General features: G+C 39.4%; 1 protein-coding gene across 7 annotated transcripts in view; it reads right to left on the reverse strand.

Annotated features, from left to right (window-relative positions):
* Nucleotides 1-20,197, reverse strand: part of ARHGAP28 (Rho GTPase activating protein 28) — a 189,288-nt gene that overhangs the window by 139,861 nt on the left and 29,230 nt on the right. The window contains exon 1 of one of the 7 annotated variants that reach the window (XM_078435413.2): nucleotides 102-255. The exons of the other annotated variants lie outside the window; for them this stretch is intronic. The gene's annotated coding sequence lies outside the window, so the exon portion shown is untranslated. Of the gene's footprint in view, nucleotides 1-101; nucleotides 256-20,197 lie in introns of those variants that run through there. 7 annotated transcript variants of the gene reach the window in all.

A 20,197-nucleotide genomic window follows, 5' to 3' on the forward strand; every position in this document is an offset into this window, starting at 1 on the left:
AACCATTTACCTACCCTCTTCTCTCCCTTCTTAAAAGAATCAGTCTGCGGAAAGAAGCCTGAAGCCCAAGTTACTGATCTAGGAAGTGCTCTGTACCTTACCTTTTAGAAGGCTGAAAGTCTCACGGATGATATTCTTAAGGGAGAAGCATAGAACATCTGTACGACCGTGTGTCCTCATGGCCCAGAGGTGGGGAGGCCATCCTCCAACCCACATCGACCACCACACACCCTCTGAGCACTGCCTCCCCCTCCGGGACAGGACAGCACTAGCTGCCTCCAGTTCAGCCGCCAAGAAACAAAAGGGTATTGGAGTTTCTTGTCTAAGTGGTAAACTAATTCCCACTGCACAGTAACTATTTAAAGAAATAGTGCCTGCAGGACAGATCTGCCTCCCAGCCTTCCTGTTTGTGTCCCAGCTCCAATTTTCACCCATTTCCTAAGGAAGACTGCAAAGTGTAATCAGCCTCAAGAAGCCTGAGATTTATGAAAACCCGTGGAGTGTGTGAGGGCAATTTTTGGACACAGTCTCTCCCCCTTTCCTTCTTTTCCCAGCTAAGCAGATAGGAGGCTTTATTAAAAGTACTTCCAAAGTCAAAAGCAAACACACTGTATCTAGTGTGATTTGGTGAGTCTTGACTCCGGAAAGATTTTAAACCTGAAATGTAGAAACAAAAGAATTTGTAGATAATTATTCCAACATGTATCAAGTAGTAATGCAGACAAAAAAACCATGCAACTTAGGGTCAGAAGGCAAAGGCTTGATTCAGAAAACCTTTGCAATTTACTAGCTTTAAGTAAGGAAATTCATCCAATCTTCCTGGGCCTTCCATATGAAATTCATCCCATCTCTCTTCTCGAAGCCTCACTTTTTTTGTCTGAATAAATGGGACTAGTAACAAGCACTTTATGTGTCTACTCTGAGAACCTCATAACTGTAAAAGACCCCATATTTTGCCTTATATAAAAGTCAAGATCATGCTGTCATTGCATCATGGCATCCAATTTCCCAGCTGCTATTACATAGTATCAGACATTAGTAGCTGAATGCAATGACCTAATACATCCCCTCTCCTCTCTCCAAAATTATATTATGTATACATTTGTTTACTTGTGTATTGTCTGACTTCCCCATTGGTAATGAATACTTAATAATGATTCCCAGGACGAAGAATAGCACTTAACATTTATTAACCTGCAATAAGTACTTGTTTTTAAATAAATGAAGAGATAAATGCATAATTTCAGACAAAATAAACCACAATGCTCTACACACAGTAAGCCTATAACGAATACTTAACTGAATTAATGAATGAACCACAATTTTTTTCTCTAGAAAAACATCCCAGGAAAAATGCAATGCTATAGAATTTTAAGACAAGTTGGAGCCCTTAACAACAGTTGACATAAATACAACTCTATGTTTTGTTAGATCACCCTGTTCAAATATATGAAGATGGTTAATGTACAGATTTTTTACAACATGGATATGAGGTACAAAATCAGTATGAATTAATTCACTGACAAAGAGTTTAGCTTAATTTAGAATATACCTAAAATCCTTCCTCAGGCCTGTTTCTGTTAAAAATGGAAACTCCTTTCCTCTGGTGCCCTTCACATCCTCCAGTGGTGGCGGTGGGATGTGATAAGGACTCATTGATTTTTTTAAAAGCATTACCCAGACAATGAGGATACAAATGTGTGGTCTCTTGTGGGTCTTACAATCCAACTGCTAATGTTTAATATAACATAACAACATGCTGGGAGACAGGATAGTCTCAGGGATCTGAAACAAGAGATTTAGTTTTGAGCCTTCACATCATTGCCTGAATCCAGTTCAGGCCAGTTCAGGCTAAGAGAGACTAAAAATCAGTTCTTTGATGGCTGCCCATTAATCGACCATGCATGAAGAAGACAGCAACTCTAGTGGATACTTGTCCATCTTATAAAATTACCAACAGAGGAAAGATTCTGCATCTTAGAAGATCATGTGAAACATAATTCCCTCTTACTTCTAAGGAGTTCTCTTGTGTTGCTTGGGAAATAGGACCCTCCGCACCCTTTTTCTCTCCTCCCTGCCCTCTCTCTTGGCTCTCTTGACTTTATAGACAGAACAAGAGCTTATACAGATCTTTTTGCAAGTGTTAAAAATGGAAAATAAAGATTTAGTTTCTCACTCTGAATGAAGTCATTTTGGTTCCGCAATATGAGGAAGCATTTCATAATCACTGAACCTGAAAGTTGTATAGCTTTTGGCCAACGAGAAAGAATCCCTGAAGAACAGAGCGTGGTGGTCAAATAAAAACAGAATTTCCTGCCTTTAACAGGTTCCGATACTCCGTTTTTCTGAGCTCAAAGTTTCAGACATTGTGACGCGTTGTTTGCCACACATCCCCTCCTTCACCTCGCACACAACTTCCCTGGGGGTAAAGGCCTTTTTAATTGAGTAATTACAGATTCTAAAGAAGTTCTGAAATAGATTTTTGACAGTTTCCAGCAGCAAGACTTTCTCACCTTACATGTAGCCTCTAGCCTGACAAATACCAGTCTACAGGGAGCTTGTAAGTTCAACTACAAGGGTTATCAGATGTGGCTTAAATGCCTCCTGGAACATGTACATTTGACCCTGGGGGAGGAGAACAAATTGTGGAAACTGCCATCCAACAGCCATCTAATGTAAGAAGAACCTTTGGGAGACCCACTTGGAAGTCCAGACACCCTCCCCTGGGGATGCTGATGTACCGTCAGCTATTTCCTGTAGAACAGCTTTACTGCCCTGGTTCCTGGCAGACTTAATCAAGGTATCACTGTGTATTAGACTAGCAAATAAAAAGATAACTTCAAGTTACTGACTGGAAGGTTTTGCTATGTTATTAATATTATTATTTGAGACTACCATGTATCTTATTTTAATAAACACTTATGCTATAAAACATAAAATAAATCTTCTAAGGGAAGATAATTTATAGGTATGACTAAAAGGAGCAAACATCATGGAACACATTATCCCAAAGTCTGCCATTAAGTAGGCATATACACTGCACAACAGAAGAATCATGAATTTTTCCTTTTCGCCATCTATTGTTTTATAGGACAGCTGATTTCCTGTGAGCTGACTCTAGCGCCTATGATTAATGACGAAGAAAGTAAGTAAAAAAAGTTACATCAAAAGATCAGTCTTATTGATAAGGAAGTATTTCAACAGCAAGTTAATTATCAGACTATTTCTTTTCCAAAGTGAGAGATAAAGATGATATTTGCCCCTCCTTTTCTCCCTTTCAACTTGCTCTAGGCAGGGGTTCTGCTAAACACTGAAGACCTAAGATGTGTAAGCACAGGGTTCCTATTCTCAATCAACTCATGAACTGGTAAGACAGGTATAGAAGTAGCTATGGTACAAAGGTAGTGTGTACTAAGGGGGAACGTATACCTCAATATCAAGAGTGCAGGGCACGAAGGAAGAAGGACATAGGTTCAACTGGCTTTGCCACTTGCACACTGCGTGAGCTTGGGCAAAGTTAATCCTTTTACACTTTGCTTTACTCATGGATAAAACAGAGGTCATATTAGTGCCTGCCTCCTGAGACATTTTATAAAAATAAATGATTTAGTACAAATCCCTAACAGAGCACCTGGCTTTCAGAAGTCCTCAAATAAATAGCACTGATGCTGAAGAAAAAGATTAAAAGAAATACTTAAATTTGGGTGCCTGGGTGGCTCAGTCAGTTAAGCGTCTGACTTTGGCTCAGGTAATGATCTCACAGCTCGTGGGTTTGAGCCCCGCGTCAGGCTCTGTGCTGACAGCTCGGAGCCTGGAGCCTGCTCGGATTCTGTGTCTCCCTCTCTCTCTGCCCCTCCCCTGCTTGTAACTCTTGTCTCTCTCTCACTCTCTCAAAAATAAATAAACATTAAAAAAATTATATATATAAAAAAATACTTAAATTGCCATGAACATTCAATAGAGAAAGGAAGTTCCATCCATAAATAAGAGATACAGAATTTTTCAGCCAGGACACTCCTCTCTTGGAATAGTTTAAATGTACAGGTTGTCCTTGATTTATGATTGGGGCAAGGGTACCTGGAAAGAAAAGGGCCCACTGTCACCCTTTATCTCCCAGTTGCCTTACCCCCTTCTTTCTGAAATGCCCAACCACAGTGCTGTGCCCAATCTTAGCCTGTGCCAACCCAGGGCATAGTAAATGGCCTTGGAGTCTCTGCAAAAAATCGCTTCTTGTTCAACAACAGAATGTTCTCAAAGGCTACCTTATGTAGAAGAAAACATCCAGAATATTCATAAAAACTGAAATTTCTGGTTCTCACCATGATGGATTAACTGGGACTGCAGTAGCCTTCCTGCCATACAATCAGAAAACTGGATAAAATATGTGAAAAACTGCTTATAAATGTTAGAAGAAAGTACAAGATGTGATCCTGAGAGAAAGGGAACAACTGAGGTGAACTCTATAGTTACCCCAGCTTCCATCCTGGATGTACATTCCAGACTGGCAGGGCAGTGACAGGAAACCCAGGAATACTGGGGTCTGAGTTAAGGGGACACAGAACAGAGTTCACAGAGGCTAAGGGAGATGGAATTTTCTAGGACAAGTATAAGACAGGAAGGAGCTATGCAGACAAAGGGCTCAAGAAATCCATACATGGGTCTCCCTGAGTTTGTTGCTAAAAGGTAAGTCACATATAAACAGGGTTAACTTCACAATGCTGGACAAAAACCAAGTGAGGATCTTTAAGTTAAAGGATTCACAGAGTTTGCAAAGAGCAAGGAGACACATGAGTTTTTAAATTTTTTTTTTTTACATTTATTTATTTTTGAGAGACAGAGAGAGACAGCGTGAGCAGGGGAGGGGCAGAGAGAGAGGGAGACCCAGAATCCGAAGCAGGCTCCAGGCTCCAAGCTGTCAGCACAGAGCCTGATGCGGGGCTCGAACCCACGAACCGTGAGATCATGACCTGAGCCGAAGTCGGACGCTTAACCGACTGAGCCCCTCAGGCACCCCCACATGAGTTTTTAATAGTCAGACTAGAAAGTCTACGTTCAGCACCTGGGGATTCAGGTCCTAACCCCAGAAGTATCTTAGTAGTATGAAAATTTAAAGTATCAGTTGAGTTGTAGGGCTAAATCCACCATACAGTAAAGGCTACTGCAGACAAACAAAACACAGATCTAGTATCCAGTAAAAAAACAAAACAAAACTATACACACAAAGAAGCAGGAAAATGAGACATAGAAACAGACTCAAAAGGACAGAGGTGAGGAATTGACACACAAGACAATTATAAATATGCTCAACATACTTAAGGATTTAAAGGAACTCTATGAGGAAACAAATGGAAAATTTTCAAATGAGACTTTACAGAAATGAAAAATGATTTGAAATGATAATATACTAGATGCAATTATCAGGACATTGATTAACTTCAGAAAAGACCAGCACATTTGAAGACAATACAGAAAATAGTCAAACTTCAACACACAGAGGGGAAAAAGGGCTGCAAAAAATGAACAGAGCCTCAGTGATGTGCAGGATGACCCCAAGTGGTCTAACACACATGTTACTTGAGTCCTAGGATGGCGGGGGCGGGGGGGGGGGGGGGAGTCACAGGATAAAAATGAAATAGAGAAATAATGGCTGCAATTTTTCCAAATTCAACGAAAACTACAAACCATAAATCCAAAAAATTCAGTGAACCCCAACAAAGATAATACAAAACAAAGATAAAGGGAAAACATCAAAAGCAGCAGAGTGAAAAAAACAGACGTGATGAACAGAAGAGCAACAATAAGAATGACTGCCAACTTCTCATTAAAACAATACAAGCAAAGAGCAGTTGGATGACATCTTTAAAGTGCTGAAAGAAAAATGAAAAGGTCATCCTAAAATTCTATATCCAGTGAAAAATCGTTCAAAAACGAAGACTTCATAAATACTATCTTAGATAAACAAAAGTACAAAGAATTCATGGCCAGCAGATCTGCACTATAAGAAATGTTAGAGCAAGTTTTTCATGAAAGAAAATAATACCAGATGGAAACTTGGAACTGCACAAAAGAATTAAAAGTGTGGAAATTTGTAAATATGTGAGTATATGTAAAATAAAAGCATTCCTTATTATATTTCTTTAAAATATAATTGTTCAAAACAAAAAATAATAACAATGTATCATAAGGTTTTTGACATATGTACTTAATAAAATGCATGACAGTAATATGAAGGATAGGAAGGAGAAAATGAAAGCATAAAATCATAAAGTTCTTACGTACCACATGAATGATATATTATTTGAAGGTGAAAAGTGAAAAGCTAAAGTGGAATACTGTAAACTCTGGAGTAACCACTAAAAATAATGAACAAACAGCTATAAGAATGGAGATAAATGGAATATAAAAAATATACACAAATAATCCCAAAAAAGGCCAGGAAAGAGAACAGATGGGATAAATAGAAAACATATAGCAAGATAACAGATTAAACCCAGGGTACCTGGGTGGCTCAGTCAGTTAAGCGTCCGACTTCGGCTCAGGTCATGATCTTGCGATTCGTGAGTTCGAGCCCCGCATCAGGCTCTGTGCTGACCGATCACCTGGAGCCTGCTTCGGATTCTGTGTCTCCCTCTCTCTGTCCCTCCCCTGCTCACACTGTGTGTGTGTCTCTCCCTCAAAAATAAATAAACATTAAAAAAAATTTTTTTTAAAGATAGTAGATTAAACCCAACCACATATGCTGCCTACAAGAAACACACTAATTATAAACACACAGAGTAAAATGATGGACTAAGTTTACCATGCAAATATTAAGCCTAAGGAAGCTTGGGCGGCCATATTAATTCAGACAAAGCAGACTTCTGTGGTAGTTTGGGTCCCAGGGAAGCAGATGTCAACACTAAATCGGAGGTTCAGGAGACTTATTTGGGGAAACCATTTGTGAAAGACAAAGGTGAGAAAGAGCAGGACTCGACAGGGAAAGATCTTCAGATATGATTGCTGATCTGACACCGGTGAAAGGAGAGAAGGGGAAAGAAGATTTGGGTCGGGAGGGCCTCAGGCTGCAGTGCAAGTGGGAGAAAGTCTCAGCCAGGCTGATGGGCAGTCCCCAGCAGATACAGCTCAGTAGAAGAGCTGGCATTGGTCAAAAATGGCCCAACTCTAGTACCCTGTTGTGCTCCATCACGAACGGGGAGTGTCCTGGGGAGAGCATAGCTACAGCAGAAATATGTGGCAGATCCCAAAAGTATGGCAGCTAAAGTCATGGGCTAAGTATACTACTTTTTGGAAAGGATGTCTGAATAGCACAACTCTATGGCAGCCACAACTTTGAAACAAGGGATATGACTGAGGACAAAGAGCATTATTTCTTCATGAGAAAAAGCTTATTTTATAAAGAGAACCCAACAACCTACCCTTAAATATGGATACAATAAATCACACTTCAAAATATTTGAAGTCAAAACTCTCAGAACTGAAAGGAGAAACAGACAAATCCCAGTTACAGCTAGAGATGTCAATACCTCTCTCTCAGTAACGACAAGTAACCAGAAAACTGGGAAAAATACAGAAATGTTAAACAACAGCATCAACCAAATTAACTTAATGGATATTTATTGAATACTCTCACCCCAAAGGGTGGAATACACTTTCTTTTAAAGCTCACAGTGCACATTACCAAGATAAACCATATGCTTGTCCATAAAACCAATCTCAATAAATTTTAAAGGACTTAACTCATAAAGTATGCTCTTTGAGCATAATGGAATTTATTTAGAAATTGGAAAAAGAGATCTAGAAAATCCCCAAATATTGGGAATTAAACAATATGTGTTTAAATAACCCAAAGATCAAAGAAGAAATCCTAAGGGGAATAAAAAAAAAAAAAAAAAAACCTAACTGAATAATACAAAAACTACAGCATCATCACACAAAACTACACAATTCAATATTTGTGGGATGCTGCTAAGGCAGTCCTTAGAGGTAATATAGCATTAACTTCTTATATTAAAAATATGAGAAGTTAGGGGTGCCTGGGTGGCTCAGTCGGTTAGGTGTCTAACTCTTGACGTCAGCTCAGGTCATGATCTCATGGTTCATGAGATCAAGCCCCATGTGGGGCTCTGCACTGACAGTGTGGAGCCTGCTTGGGATTCATTCTCTCTAAATAAACAAACAAACAAACAAACAAGAGAAGTCAATAATCCATGATCTAAGCTTCCATCTTAGGAACCTAGTAAAAGAAGAAAAAGTTAAGCCCCAAATAAATCAAAGAAATAATTAAGAATATAAATTACAGAAACAAAGAGTAAACAGGTAAAAAAAATAGAGAAAATAAGTTTTTTTAAATCTGGGTTTTGGAAAAGATGAGTGAAACAGATAAATTTGTAGGAATTTCATCAATAAAAAAGGAAAGAAGACATAAATTACCAGAATTGTGGAGGAAATAAGAGGATTATCCTAAAAATCCTACAGATAGCAAATGAAAAATAATGGAATATTATAAACAATCATATGCCAAGAAATTCAACAGCTTACATAAAATGGACAAATTCCCTAAAAGATATAAATTACTAAAACTGACAGCAGAAGAAATGGAACCTACCCATATTTGTTAAAGAAACTGAATTCATAATTTAGAAGCCTGCCACAGAGAGCTCCAGGCCTAGACGGCCTCACAAAATCATTTAAAAATGAAAAAATACCAAACCTGCACAGGAAATGGGAGGTACAGGGAACTCCTCTCAATCCCCTGTAAGAAATCAGAATTCTCCTGATAGGAAACCCATACAAAGACATGACAAGATCTGACACCAACAGACCAACACTGTTCACAAACACAAACACAGAAATCCTCCACAAAACAAGAGAAACCAAATCTAGTACTAGCTGATGACATCTCGTATCTGACTGCTACTGTCTACAGCAGTACTACCGTTGTGTCATATTTTTTCTAAAAAAATTTTTTTAACGTTTATTTATGTTTGAGACAGAGAGAGACAGAGCATGAACGGGGGAGGGTCAGAGAGAGAGGGAGACACAGAATCCGAAACAGGCTCCAGGCTCTGAGCGGTCAGCACAGAGCCCGACGCGGGGCTCGAACTCACGGATCGTGAGATCATGACCTGAGCTGAAGTCGGCCACTTAACCGACTGAGCCACCCAGGCGCCCCGTATTTTTTATGTCACTATAAGTCTTCTGTTGGAGATAAAGACTTACATTTACACTGGTCATTTGATTTAAACTCAATAGTACAGACCCTCCTGGTTAAATACATTGTTACACTGGCTAAGATGATGCAATAAAATGGCTGGTACACAGCAAGTGCCTACAATTTTTTTTTTTTTTTTTTTTTTTTTTTTTTGAGAGAGAGGGAGGGAGAGAGAGCAGGGGAGGGGCAGAAGGAGAGGGAGACGGAGAGAGAGAATCTTAAGCAGGCTCCACACCCAGCTCAGGGCTAGAAGTGGGCTCAATCTCACAACATGAGATTAGCCGAAATCGAGTCAGATGCCTAACCACTGAGCCATCCAGGTGCCCTATAGTGCCTACAATTTCTTTCTATTTTTTATTTTTTTAATGTTTATTTATTTTTGAGAGAGAGAGACAGTGACAGAGTGTGAGTGGGGGAGGGGCAGAGAGAGAGAGAGAGAGAGAGAGAGAGAAACAGAGTCTGAAGCAGGCTCCAGGCTCTGAACTATCATCATAGAGCCTGACACAGGGCTCAAACTCACAGATCGTGAGATCATGATCTGAGCTGAAGGTGAACGTTTAACCAAGTGAGCCACCCAGGCACCCCAATACAATCTCTAATGCTACCATTTTTTAGCAACTAGGTTGGGCTATAACATGTAGTTAGTCAAATAATTGCTTGCAGACTTGAATTGATTAGGCATAGCAATTCTACTAAAGTGACATCTTAAATACCCTTGTTGATAATATAGAAAAACTAATGACAAAGCATGCAGAGTGACCTTACAAGAAGTTATGATTGATTTGAATTCCAAGGCAGGCTTGGAAACAGGATCTAAGGGTCTCAGCTTGTTCAGTGGGCTAGTATATCGTTCATACCCAGTTGGTCAGAGAGCACACTGCAACCTCAGAAGGTAGAGCCTTGAAGCTTCTGAAGATGAACAGGCTACTCACTGCAAAACGCCAAGGCCAGCTTAGTCCCTGGCTAGGAACCCCTTGATTATAGCAGGGAAAGGAGACATCCTCTTGTGAACTCAGCACTCAGGCCTCTCTATTAAGATACAGTTTATTGTCTCGAGCTATTCCTGTGGTGATTAGGAACAATCTGATGGCAAAGATTAATGGTGCTTTATCCTATCTGTGTGTGAAGAGAACACAGTGGAAGTCTTGAAGTTACTTTCAATTTTCCCTTAGCACAGATGTAAACATCACTATTGCACGGAGTCAAACTCACTTTATGACTAAGAATCAGTATTAGCTTTACTTGTTTTCCTTTTCAGTTGCTAAAGCAATGGGTGATTAAGATAGTAGATTATATAGTAGACTCTTCTTCAGGTATATTCTGGAGATCTACCTAAATACCCAAATTTGCTAATATAAAAATGTTTTTCACAGGCAGATGGCTATCTTACAACTTACACTTCTTATCCTCATATCACAAATAAACTTTTCAAGTTTCACTAGTTTCACTAAATTTTTCTTTTTCACTTAAAGATTTACTGAAATGGTCAAACATCACTCTGTTCATTCTAAAACATTCACAGTGGGAACTTCGTGTCTGTGTGGACTCCCGATATGAATGAAATTAGATTTTTCTCCTGTTTAAAAAAAATTTCATAGTGGGCTTATTTATATCATGTGTATGTAAACTAATGCAGAATTTTACCTTCTGACTAAGAACAGCTTCACTTCCTGTTTACCTTTATCCCCCACACTCTCAGTCAGGTAAGTTTCTGCACACTCCAAAAGCAGAAAATATAAAGTCATGGTGAGATTCGGATCCCGGCCAACAGTTAGAATCACTCTTAGCTAAGTGACTCCCCATTAACCACTCCTCAATACACACACACCATGCAGTTCATTTCATAGAACTTCCAACAAATAGTAAAACAAAATGGATTAAATCCATAAATGCCCATTTAGATTGCTACACGATGGGTATTTTAAGAAGAAAAATGCTGACAGAAACCAATGTTATTGATCCTATTGAACATCGAGGTAAAGCCAGTCACCATTCCGACTATTTTTTATACATCAACATTTGTCTTTTGCAAATGAGAAATCTTCCCGTAGTGGCAACAATGCCAGATTGTAGTAGTTTAGCAATGGACTTCATCTTTGTAGGTAATTGCTCTATCACAGAGGTTTCTATCTTAGTATCAAGGGTACCTGTCTTGTCCAATTAGGCTACATACGACCCATAAACACAAAACAACATAAGCCTTTTATTTATAAAGTGCCTTTCTTCAGAAATACCGACTTATCTGACTTCCACATTTTCTTGTTCTAGTTCTATTAAGTGGTAATAATGGCAGTATAACTGATTAAGGCAATTTTTCAGTCAGCTTTACACAGTGGGGGCAGGGATGGCAGGGAGGGAGAGAGAGAGGCTAAGGAGAAGGAAGTGGAGAGTAAATTCATCCTCGGGCCTAAGTAGAATCTCAGCTAACAAAGGCACGCTTCATTCAGATTGGTCTAGTGCTGACGTAGAAGAAACTATTCCTTCATTCAACAAATGTCCTTAAGAATCTACCAGGTAGGCCCTGTGGTGAAGACAAGAGATACAATGAGCAGCAAAGACAGACATTCTCAGCCCTCTTCAAGACTGCTCTCTGAAAGGGAGACCAATCATACGGCTGCAATTAAAAAAGGGTGATAAACGTCATTGCAAGTGAAGGTTTCCCTGAGGAAAAGCTGCCTGAGCCGGGATTGGCCACGTGAGTAGGATCCAACTAGTGCACAGGGTGGTGAGGTCAATGGCCAGGAGAACAGTACAGGCAGGACAAATGCGGCAGGGGGGAGTGTGGGGCATCTGAGCAGCTTGAAGAAATGGCACGAGCACAGATGGAGCTGGAAAGGTGGATATGGCCAGGAGATGTGAACCTTCTGGCACGGGAAGGGTTTCAGTCCTTATCCATAAACAATGGGAAGCCATTAAAGATAACTTTAAGCAGAATTTTATTATTGCCTCCTCAAGATTTTTTTTGTACAAAGTACACTACGAGGAAGCATGGAAATCTTAATGAAAATAATTCCCATGAGTCTTCCAATATACAGTGTAGTATATAACACAGTTCCTTTTAACATCCAGTAAAAATGACTTCATGCAAAGAGAAGACTTAGGCACAATTTTCATTCATCAAACATTTACTGAGTACTTCACTATATGCCACGCATGATTCTCAGACATGATTCTTGACATTCATTAGTGAACAAGAAAAGACCTTCACCCTCAGAGAGTTTAACTCTAGTAATGCAGATAAAAAATGATAAAGACAAGAAATAAGTAAGTTACGTAGTAGTTAAGAAGATAGTAAGCAACATGAAAGTAAGAAAAGATGAGTAGGATTAAGGAGGATCAGAAGGGTGGGAGGAGCCAGAGAGAGGCAGCCAAGTTACCATATTATAATTAATTAAACAAGACCTCACTGTGAGATGAAATTGGTACAATTTTGGTTGAACAACCCAATTTTAACTGTTTTTGCTGAAATAAAAGAATGATTCGGGGCGCCTGGGTGGCTCAGTCGGTTAAGCCTCCGACTTCAGCTCAGGTCACGATCTCGCGTCCGTGAGTTCGAGCCCCGCGTCGGGCTCTGGGCTGATGGCTCAGAGCCTGGAGCCTGCTTCCGATTCTGTGTCTCCCTCTCTCTCTGCCCCTCCCCCGTTCATGCTCTGTCTCTCTCTGTCTCAAAAATAAATAAACGTTAAAAAAAAAAAAATTAAAAAAAAAAAAAAAAAAAAAAAAGAATGATTCTAGTGCCATTTCTAGACAAACTTCAAGTTTAATCTCTGGGACAAAGAGATCAAAGGAAATACTAGCTATTGCTCAAAACTTACTGCTTCTGTCTTTTCTGTCTTGCAATGGTCCTTCTATTAACAGTAACATTTTGAATACTGACTCATGATTTTATTGCACTTTCCATATGGCAGTGATTTATTCATGAGCAAAAGAAAACCAGCCTCACCAGTGTCATAACTTCAGCTTCTTTCGGCTGGCAAATGCTGACAGATTTTTATCTTCAATTCAGTCCTTCTGCCAGTAAGGGTAAAAAACCCAAAAGACACCTCACAGTAACAGGTATAGCAGGAGAGGGAAATGAAAGGTGAATGTATATTACTAAAGTAATAGTACCTGCATAATCGGTGCAAAATTATTAATTAGCTAATACCCTTAATTACAAGCAAGCTTTAAAATGAGTTTTAATACATATCAAAGATACCAACTCATCTCTTTGGAATAAAAGTCTGGAAGTGAAACTAGAGCTTCCTTGACAACACAAATGGTCCCAAATGAATACTGAGAACAAAAGAAGCAAAATGATTGTCAGAGGAAATGTGCTCTAAACCCAGGACAGCAAATAGTTCTTGTTTACAGTAAGCTGTGAACAGCCAGCTTTGACTATTAGCAGTTATGTGCCAATGACTATTAGCTCAACTACGTAGTGAGGGCATTAAGTCACAGGATGATTGTTGCTTTTATGTTGTACTTCCACTAAAGCTTGATTTTATTGCCCATTTTCCACAGCTCTTAGGTAGGCTTCGGTTGTAAACAATAGACTTTGGTAATTCTTCTACAAGAAAAAAACAATGCAGCCTATGAGCAAAGCCTTTATTGTTTATATTTTATAACATATACACTATAATATCGATATATATTCAACAAGGGAAAAACAACAAATTTACGCACAATTTTCCATTTACAAGTTATGTGAGTTATATGCCATACCTACTAGATTATGTCTTTAGTTTTGATCATTAGTGGCCATTAATAAATGAAACTACTTTTATTTTTCTCTTGTGTTGATGTTTCTTCTATTAGGAAGCCAAACTTTCTAGTCTAGACTTTCATAGGGAGACATGTACAATCAAGATGCCATGCTGGACTTAAAATAATGATAGCAATAGTTAAAACATTTTAAATGTTTACTAGGTGCCAATTAGCATTCTAAGCGCTTCACATACACTAACTAATCTCATCCTTGGTACTACCCTATGAGATTGTACTATTACTAACATCATTTTACAGAGGAGGAACTGTATAGCAAGGCTTCTGACTCTGTAAGAGGCACAAAGAGGTTAAGTAATTGGCCCAAGATTGCACAGCTAGGCTTCTGATGTCGTATGAGGCACAGAAAAGTTAAGTAATTTTCCCAGAATTACACAGCTAGGCTTCCAATGATGTTCGAGGTACAGGAATAGACAGCTAGCCTCTGCTGCTGTACAAACTGATGAGTAATCTCCCACTGTGCCAGTTTACTACCCCTGCTTTCACATGGCAGGAATTTGTATTTCTACAAGTTTTCTACTCCTGGGAATGATTTTTCTGCGGGGAGTGGGGGGGGGGGGGTCTCTATAGGTATAATATGCCGAATCAGGAAAAATATAGCATGAGGAAACAGTAACATGGCTCTGTGAGCTTCTTGGCCAGCAGGTCAACTTGCCGGGATGAAAAGCCTCTCTAATAATACAGTGGCACACTCCCAAGCCTACCAGTGCATCTGCAAGCAGCACAGTAAGAGCCTGTGAGAAGGTGTTACATTGACAGGTAAGCAAGGGTAGAGCTGTGTCAGGCACAGACGCCTGGTTTCCGGAAAGACACCAATTCAGCTCTAAACACAAAACTTAACAATCCCCTTATCTTAGAATGAGAAAACGATGCTACATCTACCTACACAACCTCCCTGTAAACCCATCCATATGACAAGAACAATCACACTTGCTCGGGTGTTCTCTTTGAAGAGAAGACCTGCAAGGAACATGTAATCACTGGATGATGTTATTTGACTTATGGAAAGGGAAAGGGGAGAACACAAATATTTACTGAGTTCCCAGATTGGGCCAAACACCATGCTACAGGTTCCCATTTCTCTAATTAAATTTTGACAATCTACCCATAAAGTACATTTATAGCATTATGTGTTATTCTCCTTGTTTGTAAGGAATAGAAAACCTGAGGGTAAAAGGGTTATGTGAATTGCCTATGTAAATCTAAGGGGAAGTCAGTGTGGAGCCTGAGTACCCCCTCAGATAGGTCACAAAGTAAGTGTTCAATAAATGTTGAACTGAATTACTGAATTGAAGTAAATAAATAAAATGAAGTCACACCAAGAATACAATAAAAATAAACTCTAGTGTTAGAAAGTAGGTATACTTGGATTCCAGCAGTATCAACTTTTAGAAAGTCACTTTTGATAATGATCTTTTTCTCAGAGAAGTTTTATATGTGCCCCCAAAACTGTGCGAAATGATGAGCTTTACCTCTAAGTGGAACTGTATTTGTTTCACGTGTTTCTCTCAAGCACTCAGCTGCAAAAGGCCACCGCCTCCGCAAAGCTCTTCTATTTCCCCAGGTAGGAATGGTTGCTGCCTCCTTTGTGCCCCAGGTCCTGACCATATTCTACCCCAGCCCCTTTCTCCTCCACTAAGTTTATTTGCTCTCACATCTGCCTCTTTCACTAGACTGAAAACCCTCTGAGGGCAGACTCTTTTCTTATCTATCCCTGTTAATTGGCAACACTAAACACTTAAAAAAATTCATCCCCAAACCCCCCAAAAAACCAAAACACACACACACACACACACACACACACACACACACACACACACACGTTTCTCAGACCTTGAAAGTTCAATTTTGAACTAACCTGGCTCAGCTCTTACGGGGGTCCCAGATCTGGACACAGGCCCATTTGCCAATGTTAACAGACCCTGAATTACAGGAAGTGCTTGTGAAATCCTAGAAAACACGCCAATCTGCAGTATTTTTTTTTCTAACATCAAATCATTCAGTAACAGAGCTTTCTGCCTTTCATTTCACTGCAGCTATTCAGTCTCACTCTTTTATGTTTATGTGGACGCTTTCCATGGATTTTCCAAATTAAATTGTGTACAATTAGATTTTATCACCCATATCCTAAATTTCTGAAGAAAACTTTCTTTAAAGTTTCAAAAGAACAAACAGCCAAAGGAGAGTCAACCAGATGTAGGGATACAGAATGGATATGTAATATTTCTTGATAATTGCCTGCTTTCATACTTTCCTTCCCTGACCCCAAGAGCCAGAACTGCAAGCACCGTAGCGAAAGAAGAGGGAGAAGTTACGAGACGCCATGCCCACTTGAGTCCTCTCAGCCACACCCCTGCCTCTTCACCCTCTCTCCCTCCTAAAAGAGCACCGCTGCCATTCTCCTTCCCTATCTGCAGGCCACGCAGGACCTCTCTAGCAGCCCACTCGCCTCAGTCTCGGAGCTGGGAGCATCCCACAGATATCAGGAGGCCACACGCTGAGCTGGACACTGGCCAGCAGATTGGCAGGAAAAAGTCCAGGCAGAGTTGTGCTCCTGGAACTTAGAGACTAGCAAAGAAGAAAATGAAACAAGTATTTGCAATATGTTAGACGAACGCTATGATAAGGTAAATAAAGCTAAACTGGGGTTAAACTCGAACACTTGCGTTAAGAATATTCTACCTTGACAAGAACTGAAGAAAAGAGACTGGGTCTTTTGTACATGAGTGTATGGCTGATAGCTCCTCTCCTCCCCAGTTTTCTCATCAGTAAATGTAGGATGACAAAACTACCTCCCTCTTAAAGTAGTTCTGAGAATTAAATGCGTGGCACCAGGTACAGCACTGTGAACAGGGCCTGGCCCACAGTGAGTGTCCAATGCATCCCCAATGTGATGTGTCTCATGGAAGGGCAGCCAGTCTAACCCAGGCAACGTCTAAGGCAACGTCTGAGATGAAGTGGCTTCGAAGCTTAGTCCTGAAAAATGGGAGTGGATTCACTACAGATACGTTACTTTGCTAGGGCTGTCATAACAGTGTTCCACAGGGTGGGTGGCTTTCACATAGAAATGTATTTTCTCACAGTTTGAGAGGCTAGAAGACTAATATCAAAGTGTCAGCAGGTTGATTTCTCCCGAGGCCTCTCTCCTTGGCTTGAAGATGGCCATCTTCTCACTGTGTCTTCATGTGGTCTTCCCTCTGTGCCACTATGTGTCCTAATTTCCTCTTCTTGTAAGATTAGTCAGACTGGGTAAGGGTCCACTGGAATAATCCCATTTTAATTCAATTACCTCTTTAAAAGCCCTATCTCCAAATACAGTCACATTCTGAGGTACTGGGTGTTAGGACCTCAACATATGAATTTGCGGGAACACAGTTCAGCCCTTCACAGTGGGGAAGGCAGGGAGAGGCACAGAGACGAGGGCTGTTTCTAACAGAAATATTACTATTAAATAAATATTACTATTAGAAATGTTACTATTTCTAACAACCTATGAATTGAAAGAGGATGGTATATGGGTGCCTAGGTGACTCAGTAGGTTAAAGTGGCTCTTGATTTTGGCTCAGGTCACAATATTACAGTCCTGGGATGGAGCTTTGCACTGAGCATGGAGCCTGCTTAAGATTCTCCCTCTCCCTCTGCCCTTCCCACGCTCGCATGCACCCTCTCTCTCTCTCTCTCAAAAAAAAAAAAAAAAAAAAAAAAAAAAGAGGATGGTGTAGCATGTTGAAAAGAAACTGAGTGAATCTAAACCCTTTTACAGTATAGATTATAAAGAGGGAATAGCGAGAGCTGAAGCTAGAGAGGGAAGGAGAAGCAAATCAGGCCATGGGGCCTTACAAGAGAGCTTGTATATTAAGCAGTGGGATTTTATCCTCAGGGAAATGGGGAAACATTTTGGAATTTCAAGTAAGGTGCATATGTGGCATGACTGAACTCCATTTTAGAAAAATCATTCTGTCTGCATTGTAAGGAGTTTTTTGGAGGCAGAGGGAGCACCTGGGAGACATTTGTTTTGTTTTATTTTGTTTTGTTTTGTTTTGTTTGGGGGGGGAGACATTTGAAATAAGACAAGTGAGAAAGACTGATGGCTTGAACATGCCTTGGGGAAGAAACTGACACACTCTGGAGAGCTAATCAATGGACCTTGTGATTGATGGGGAGCAGGGGGAAAGGAGAATGATTCCCATGGTACCAGGAGGTGGGTAGATGATGGTGAAGGAAGATGACAAAGTCAAATAGACATTCTGAATTTGAGAAACCTATGGGACTGCCAGGAGATCACTGGCTGTTGATAGTACCTGTTGCTTATTAAACTCTTATTATACGGCACAGGATGTGTCAAGAACTCTACACATATTATCAAACACCTTCCTACAAACGAGGAAGCTGAGCCTTTAATGAGATACTCAACCATGGCACCACATCCCTTCCACACCCCAACTGCCCTCGCTGCCACCCCTAGGGACACCACTATCTTGACCTCTGATACCATAGTTTTGGCTATTTTTGTACAGTATATGAATAAAACTGTACAGCGTATGCACTCTTTTGTACATGTATCCATGCATTTTAAAGTCTGCAGTCTAACCTGGGAAAAATAAAGGTTGATGTAGACAGAAACATAAGTATAATCTCATGAACGCATATTCCCATATCCTAAGGACCCCTAAAATGGATATATAGTACTTATGCATTTAATTGCCAGGTCAAATCACAGTAACATGAAATGAATCCAGGTAAGAACAAGGCCCATTTCGGTGTTGTATCCCTTTGAAGGCACTCGGTCACTGACCCAGACTAACTGTAACAAATCCCTTCATATAAATTAAAGATTAGAATGTAAAGCAAATAGTAATGGTGAGAGCAGTTTTAAAGGGAAAGTTCTACTGCAATACTTAAAGTAAATGCAGGTCAGTTTTGGATAATAACAAATTTGAAATCAACTCTAATTATTGCTTTAATAAAGTAATCCCTTTTTCTAGTTGGGAATCGTTCACACTGCTAAGGAACTGACAGTGACCTTAGAAAGTGTTTTGAATGTTTTTAAAACCATAGAAATGTCAGTAAAAGATCAACTTTTTACTAGTTTTAAAAATTCTTTTCTAAAACAATTCCACAGAAGTTGTGCATTTAACTTTCAGTATTTTACTGTATGATCAATATACTACATAATTTTACTATGTGCTTGCTGAATTCTGAGTTTGTTTCTGACCTGGACCTAAGAATCTCTTGGTGGGGTGGACATTACAGTCTTATTTTTAGGATAAGATCTTGCCTCTGATAGTTCTCTTATGAAATTTATTATTTTTACTTTTAATCACAGTATAAAAAACTGTTAAAAATTTTACTTGGAGGATGAAAACAATCACATCTGCAAATTTATGGCTATCCAAATTTTACAGATGCTCAACATTTGTAAGGGGGGGGGAAGCTGTAGTTCTCCACAAGAGTTTTGTCTGTTTGAACTTGCATGGGCACACATAGTTTTGATATAATTCCATTGCAGAGAATATTCACATCATTTTTTAGCATAGTGAATCCTCTGTGTAAATTCCTTCTGCAAATCTTTTGATACTAAGTTCCTCTTACACCCCTAAAATTCCTGATGTCTCTCTCCCAGAAAAGAACCAACAATTCGCATAACTGCTTGTTGAACCAAACAAAGTTCTGATTACAATCTTAATTAATCTCTTTTTGAAAAAAGAATCAACCACCTGTGACCAAAAGTTTGACTGCAGGACATTCTGACTTTAAAATCCATGGGGAGCAGCAACTTGTGCATGAGATTTAAAGTCAGGTTATTGTTTAGCGGAGGAATTCTACACTTGAATGTGAAATCCTAGTCTCTCTCTGTATTAGCTTTAATTTTTTTTCAAGGTCAGACAGCTAAGAATCTGTGAACATGTGCAAATGTTACCTATTTTTTACTTTTCATTTTTGCTCTTGTAATTTCCACGTTTATTTCCTGTCATTGATGAATTGTAAATTTCAGTTCCTTCACTCATTTAAGACTGATGTTCCATTAACATCTCTGAGTTACTTAAAATTCTTAATCTCGTTGTAGAGTTCAAGCTCTGAATATGCATCTATTTAGATATTTTTAATATTGTACTTATTTATATATATGTATACATACATATTTATATTTACTTTATGTATTTTATTTATATAAATGAATACATACTTGTATATTTTATATATTAATTATATCTACTTTTA

This window comes from Panthera onca, chromosome D3 (assembly GCF_046562875.1).
Source record: "Panthera onca isolate mPanOnc1 chromosome D3, mPanOnc1 haplotype 2, whole genome shotgun sequence".
NCBI classification, from domain to species: Eukaryota; Metazoa; Chordata; class Mammalia; order Carnivora; family Felidae; genus Panthera; species Panthera onca.